The following is an 8289-nucleotide window of genomic DNA, read 5'->3' as shown; positions in this document are numbered from 1 at the left end:
ACACATTAATATATTCTGGATTAAAGATGCAGGATTTTGAATTGTTGAAGAGAAAAAGTCCCTTTGAGGTAAACGCTGACTGTATTAGTGATACTGAGTGTGTACTGACAGTTTCCCTTCAGGGATCCATAATGTTGAAGATGACATAGATACATATTCTACATAAAATACATACAGGAGCATTTCAGCAGCAAACAAAGAGCTCAGTGAACTGATGTGTGTCTGCATCTACTAATTATCACATCATTTGGATTTCTGCGTGTGTTCGTCCCCTCGGTCCCTGTGGGACCACAACTGGAGCAAACGCGGCGTCTTCGTGCTCGGGGGCTTGTTTCTTGGGCAGGAAGGCGGCGGTCCGGACACTTTGTGAATAATTAAATTAGCAGCGAGGAGCAGAAAAGGTGACGGTTTATTCCGCTCTGTGAGCCCACCTGGACTAAAACAGAGGAAGACGTGAACGTTTGTACATCAGCGGTTCACAAACATTAACTGTAGGACGATTCTGACCAGAGTTAAATCATTAACGAGTGGATCAGTCGGTTACAGAAGAAAATGATGTGAGTGGTGCGTTCACTTGCTTGATTAGTGGTACAGTTGAAAAGTGATGTTAAACAGTGTTGAATTAAATATTTAGACTTGGTCCATGTATGTTGTGATGTGTTCACTTACCTTTTAGAAGAGTGATTTAGAACCACTGACCTGAACAGGACTGTGATGTGTTCACTTACTCTGTGGGTGCTGGATGTTTGGCTGTGAACCGGTGACACGGTTCGTTCTTAATAAATGTTCTAACTGAACAGAACCGTTCGAGTTTTGTCTTGATGAAGATTCACAGGTTCAGCCTGTGACATCACAGCCCACTGACGATGTCCTCAGTGTAGATGTGTGGGGGGAGGGGGAGTCCGTGGGGACCTCCTTTGGGAAGTGGGTCAGGCCGGCTCGTTAGCACGGACCGTAAACACACACACACACACACACACACACACACACACACACACACACACACACACACACACACACACACACACACACACACACACACACACACACACACACACACACACACACACACACACACACACACACACACACACACACACACCTCGGTGCCTCAGGCTGTATAATCGGCAACAATGAAAATTACACACAGGCTAATTAGCAGCAGCTCGTCGGCACAGGCAGGGAACTCAGAGCTAATTGGTTGTTTTCATTATTAACGTTTCTTGATGGCGACTGACGTGGATCCACAAGACGTTTGACTCTCAGATCCAGTATCTGTGGATTCATCAGTTAAATCCACAGAACTTGTAGTTTGTTCATCAAACTGTTGAACCGAGCTGAGCTAGTGTCACTTTGGTTCTGGTTCTGGTTTGTGCTGCACGTCAGTTTCTGGAGCAGAGTGAGAACAGTGTGAGGGAGTTCAAACTTTAATCATGTGATTTAATAACTGTTAATAAACGTCAGCTCAGTGCTGTTTAGTAACGATAATCACCAACTTGATAACGAACATGTATCGCTGTCACGTTAAAACAGATTTCACTCGAACAGGTCACGCTGAACGTTTGGGTCATTTTAAATACATTAACTGTGAAATGTACCGTTTGAACCTCAGTACCCACAAACCAACACTGTGACTTCAGTCTAAGTACAGAGTAACGCTGCCTCCTGCTGGAAACTCGTTGCTTAATATTTTCAGATTTTCTCCACAGGACTCAGACAGAAATGAAGAAAAGCAGCAGGTCAGTTGTTGTTGTTGTTGTTGTTTACACATTTATTCATTGACTAGTTGTCTGAATTCTAAACAGTACAGAGGGTTTTTAGTGATATGTTAGAAGTTCAGCTAAATGTTTTTACATCAAAACAGTAGATATTATTATTATTTATATAAAAAGGCAGAAACACTTTATGAAGCTGTTCCATTTCCTGCACCAAGTCTCATTTGTTTTCTTCACAGAACTGAAGAAGTTTTCATCAAATCTCATCAGTAAACAACTTTCACAGTGAAAAAAGTAACTGGATCCATCTGTGTCCTCGAGGGCCACTCTCCTGCGCCGCCCCAGAACTGTGACGTTCAAATACTGGACAAAGACAAGTGGTTTGAGAGAGAGGTGAGAGAAGCCTTTCATGTGCAAATCAACACCCCCTCTCTCAACAGAGGTGGAGGACTTAGAAACAACCTGTCTATTTATCATGCTGCTTTCATCGGTCCCCAAAAAGACCAGAACCAGTTCACACCTGCATCACGTTGGACACACTTAACGACTCATTTTAGGTGTAGAGGGGGTGGACGGAGGTGTGACTGGTACATCCGTCACATCCAGGGGTGGAGTGAAACCAAACCTGGAGGATAAATCTGTCTCTAACAACTAACTTCAGACTAAAGACGCTACTTGACGAGCAGTGAAACAGTTTGTGTGACGTTAATTCTCCTGTTGTTTGTTTGTGTGCAGGTGCAGAGGGGAAAACTACATTACTTCTAATACACACAGTACTTAACACCACCCCCTGGCCTGTGTATTATCTACACCTGTACCTTCATCTGCACCCCACCAGACATGTGGTTCTCCCTGTACACCACCCACTGAAGGTTCTGCTGGTACCAGAATTCAACAAACTGATCCGTGTGTTTAAATATCGTCTACTGGAGGCTGACGTTGGAAGATTTCAATCATTAAATGTTGTTATTCCAAATACATGGATATTGTACACAATTTTTAATTTAACCACAGCTAAAGTAGAATTATCAACTTAAAAACTTTAGAAGTAGAATTCACAGCAGATTGTACCTAATAAATAAAGTAAGAGTACCTACTGTCGCTGCAGCACTGTGTGGTTTCACCTGGAACAAAGAAAAGTTCTATATATGAAGTTCTTCTTCATATTTACTGCTACAGATTATTATTACAGTTATTACAGTAACTTACTGTGATTTAATAATCACACTGGTCAGGAATTAAACTCAAACTGTGTAAAAATAAATCCATCTTATTGTGTTTAGTGAAGAGTTTTATGGATTTATTATTTCACAGTTTTTACTGTTAGTTTCTCTAATTCAAAAACAAACGGCTACAAAACACTCGGCTGGTTAGTGTAGTGGTAACATCACCGCCTCCCATGTGGGAGACTGGGGTTCAAATCCCAGCTATGGCTACCTCCAGTAGGGGTCCTTAGGCAAGACCTCCTCACGCTGCCCTGCCTACCCTTGTACCTTGTAATGACTTGTAAGTCGCTTTGGATAAAAGCGTCTGCTAAATGACTGTAATGTAATGTAATGTAAAACACAAACTGGATTCTGTTGTGTTAAAGTTTCACATAATAAAGTTTAACAATAATTTAACTCTGTTCCTTCGTCTACACATATTTTACTGTGTCAGTTTTTATGTAAATTCACTTTTCCTGCTTCTACAACAAACTGAGGATCTTACTGTTGGTATCGTTGTTCCTGAGAGATTAAAAATGACTCATGTCTCACAGCTGAGTTACAGATACGTTATGATAAATAACGAGGTGATTTGGATCAGATCTCCTCTGTTTAAGTTTTTACATTAGTAAAAAGAAAAGTGTTTGTGTGGAGACGAGCTCTTTTTGAGGAAACATCACGTGAGATAAACGAGGTAAGAAGACGGTGTTTTTTCTGTGTGATACGATTAAGAATATTACAGGTACTTCACTATTTTTGACATTTTACATAATAATTGAAACACTATTGATGCTTTATGAAACCAGAAAAAGACATAAATGAGCAGGATAACAGCTGTAAAAGCAGCGATCTCAGCGAAGAACGATGAAACCAGGACGACAACATGAGTTTTAGCAATGACGGAAAAGTTCTTAAACACAAACTTCAAAAGGAGCCGACAACGTTCAAAACTTCCACACAACAAACTGAACACAGAGTTGAAAACTGACAAACCCCCAATAAATGACATGAGGTCGGATCCAGATGTAAAATTGAACTGAACAACAACCAACTGAGGCGACTTCTCAAAAAGAACATGGAGCAGACATCATCAGCTACAAACTCATTAATTAACAATCTCAGGGAGCTGATACCAAACTACATTATCACTATTTTCTGTTTACAAAAGTCAAGACGCTGCTCATCATTAACGTTTGAAACGAAAACAGCTGCTTCTCACCGTAACAATCATTTCTAAAACGCAGATTCAGGAACTGATCATTGAATCAGTTGAACATGTGCGAGACCCAGAGTCCTAATCCAGACTGGCCCAGCAGAGGTCGCCCATCAACAGCTCAGACTGCGGATAAGGAACCAGATCATGAGGTCTGGGACTGAAACTACGGATTATCTTTAACAATGAAATTAAGTTAATATTGAAGTAACAGAATTATTGTGGAAGATAAACCACACTCACTAATTCATCTGATTCTTTACCAGAACAAATAAACAGAAGAGGAAAATATGATCTGAGAAAACAACAGGTTCTGGTGCTGTGAGGTTTCTATGAAGCGACTGATACTTGATTTAAATATTTAAAGATACGATTGGTGTGCTCTATGACATTTTAACAGTTTTAATGTTAAAATAAATGTTAAGTTATTCATGGGAATTTAAAGTATCTGGTCTTGGTGTCGTCTCCTCCGGCTGCAGCAACAAAACCTGAGCAGGTTAAACGTGAACTGACTCAAGACGGATCCATAAACATCACAGAGATAATTAAGGTCACAGTTTATTAGTACGTTACTAATGAATGATTAATAATTAATGTGGACACTTCACTTATCTCAACAACACATTGACAATACAGCGTAATGACAGTATAGTCCAGGCTCTGTAGTATTTAGTACTAACAATACTTCATCCTGCAGTAAACACTACAGGACGTTACTGACACCAAGTTTCACTTTTCAAGTGTCTATTAAACTTTTGTACAAAGAACGACTTTTTCAAGCTGCAGTTAATGATGTATCAGAATACCACAAACTAATCATGGTGATATTTAAACTGTTTTAATGTGTCGAGCTCGACTTTTGTAACTAAATGATCAGAAAACTTCATTTTACATTTTCTGTTTAGTTGTATGGTCCTAAAAACACAAACATATGTTACTGCTTTAAGTCATACAGTCAATAAATACCAAGTTTTAACTTCATTTTCATTTTACTCTCCTTTACTACACCTACCTCTTTGTCCTCTGACGTCCGACAGATGCCGTTTCCTTCCAGACTGAGACAGTTGAACGAAGTGACCTGGAAAACAGGTGAAACACTCCTGAAAAACTTTATTCATGATCCAACTGGTAAAAGTGTGTTGGGGAAACAAATGTTCAGCACGTCGCAGCAGTTTGTAACAAAAATAATCAACTTTGATTAATTATCATTTGCATTAAATATTAATTTGTACAATAACCTGGAGCTACATCTGCACAGTGTAGTAATGAAAACCACATTTACATCTGATATCACATGGAAACGCCTCCAAATGGTTCTTCAATACAAACATTGAATGACAAACTTCCCCTACATCAGGTTCACACCTCGATTTAACTACAATTACAGCTAAAGACAAAACTAAATATGCTAAACTTTTAAAACCTGGTAAGAAATGTCTTTAGAAGAAACTAAACCAGCCTTTTAAACCCTACCTGCTGCCTGTAGTGATGTTCTTCCTGGTTCCGTCTCACACATTTAGGGAGGAGCGATGATTGGTTAAAGTAAGAACATGAAGCCAATCAGAGGCAGCGTGGGGCGGGACACAGACAACAATTAACCAATTAACAAAGATGAACAAAGTTCAAAGAATAAACTGATCTGATTAAATAAAATTCAATGTTTGTCAAAATAAATTAATCTATAAAAACTCTTGCTTCATTTGAATTTATCTACTATTCTTGACTTATGCCAGTGGAACCAGTAATATTAAAATAATAATAATAATAATAAATACCTACTTCTGTCTTCATCTCAAAATTAACTAATTCCAACTAATTGTCATTAATTAACAATATTAATTAATTAGTAACACGTCAACATTTAACTTCTAGTTTTAAATGTATAAATATTAAACTCAGCTAACATTAAACTACATTAACATTTGAAGTTAAACTCTCTTATTAACACACAGCTCCACGTCAAACTGTAGCTTTAGTTACAGAAACACAAACACGATGTTTTCCGAGAAATAAAAACAACCACAAATAAAATTAAGACCTAAAAATATCAATAAAACACGAAGCTAATGCTGAAGCTAGCCGCTAATTAGTTAGCTTGTTAGCCTTACCTGCCTCCACAGGTGTGTTCAGCGTCCAGCCGTTTCATGAGTCGCCTCTTACTCGTCTTATTTTGTCTTATTTTGTCTTATTTGTCTTATTTTGTCTTATTTTGTCAAACAGACGCCGACAGTGATTAAACATTTGACCTGAGTGTGAAATTAAAACCAGAAAGTTCAGTTCAGTTGTTTTTAGCTCGTTTGTTTTCGCGTCCGCTCTTCAGCGGGTCACGGCTTCAAACACTGATTGGTTGGTTGATTCTGCTCTGCCTGGCAACCGCCTCTGATTGGTGGAAAAAACTCGAATTATCTGATTGGTGCAGCATTTATTCTGTAAAGGTTGGAGTTCAGTAAAGAAACAACACAGAGACACAAAACACAACAGTACTATCAAACACAATGATCAAAGACAAACAAGTAAAAATCACAGTGACAAAGAAAACTATAAACTGAAACAGAAATGACTCCACTACACACATCTACACAAAAAACAGAACTGACTGGAAAACCACTAAAACAAAACATAACAACTAAAGTACAGACAAAATAATAAAAAAACAAAAAAACACACAAAAAATGACCAAAAGTAAGCAAACAAACATCCCAAAGACAAAAACATTAAACATTACTACGAAAAATAGACACAACACGGCCACAAACAACCGGAGACCAAAAAAACCAAAATACATCTGGATGATGGAATTGGAAAATGATCCCAGAGACAAAAACACCAAAAACAAACCGCAGACAGAAAACAGCGACATGGTGAAAAAGAACAGACACAAAAAGATCATATAAAATAGAGGATGACTAAAAATAGACATGACAAAGGATTTCAAAGACACAATAAACAACAACAAACAGTGGTCACACAATAACTAAAGTACACCGCACATAAAAACTAAATATTAGACACAAGAGGAAAATAAAAATGAGCAAGATGATTCCAAAGAGACAGAAATGACTCTGTGATTACCTCGATTCTTCTGCACTTCTCTTGTGCTTCACCTGAAAACTTTCCCTTTTCTCTTTCCCATCAGTTGTTATTGAAAATATTAAGGATTTAACTAAAAAGACCAAATAGAATATCTTTAGTGACAGAACACCACACATAAGGTAGATTCCATTTTACATTGTACATGAATCTTTATAAAAGTATTGATAATATATTTTATTGATTTATTGCTTTTTGCTGTGATTTACTGTGTAGAAATCAACATGTTTAACTGTTTTATACTAAAAAACGAGTACATATCAACAAAGATATTTCCAGACAAACATCAACTGTTAGAAACACAAAGACTATAATTAATGGCTGCAGCGGTGAATAAAGTGCTTCCACTTCTTCTAATGTCGTTAAAATGTCTTTGCTTTGGGTCCAGTTTGTCTGACTTTGGCTTCATCGTGCCATTATCTTTCTTCCTGAATGGACGAGTGTGTGCGTTTCTGTGTATAATGGACTCAATGGAGTTTCAAGGCTGTGACATCAGTCTAATGGGTTTATATTTACCTGCTGCCTCCAGATGCTGCTCAATTTGTTCCATTAGACGAACTCAGAGAAATTACTTTACTATGACTAAGTGACATGAAGTGCTGAAGCTTCAGTTCACTATAGTATATGACAGACAACACTTTGTATAATCTACAGTCAGAGGCCCCGTTTTAATTATATGAATGTAGTCAAGACAGAATCTAAAAACAGCACAAAGGTCGAGAGTTTTTTCTCAATACGAAACATAAATGAAACTACAGAACCTACCTCATAATTATGACTTAATATTACAAGAAAAAACCTCTTTATTACTAAATATGAATCTGCTCATTGTGAGAAAAGAGCTCATGTTGCAAGATGATGTACAATAAACTTTAAATGCTCCAAAACTTCTCCATCGTCAGGTTTTCACAACAATCCAGTGACAGTTGTTTAAAGTGGAAACCCAGATTTATACTGAGGTGAAGTAAGTAGAAGTAAAGCAGTGGTGTCCAGTCGTGGTCCTCGAGGGCCACCGTCCCTTCGATTGGCAGAACACACCTGATTAATTGGATTAACACTGATATAA

Source organism: Anabas testudineus, chromosome 2 (genome assembly GCF_900324465.2).
Source record: "Anabas testudineus chromosome 2, fAnaTes1.2, whole genome shotgun sequence".
In the NCBI taxonomy this organism is placed as follows: domain Eukaryota; kingdom Metazoa; phylum Chordata; class Actinopteri; order Anabantiformes; family Anabantidae; genus Anabas; species Anabas testudineus.
Note: the sequence above shows the minus strand (reverse complement) of the source record.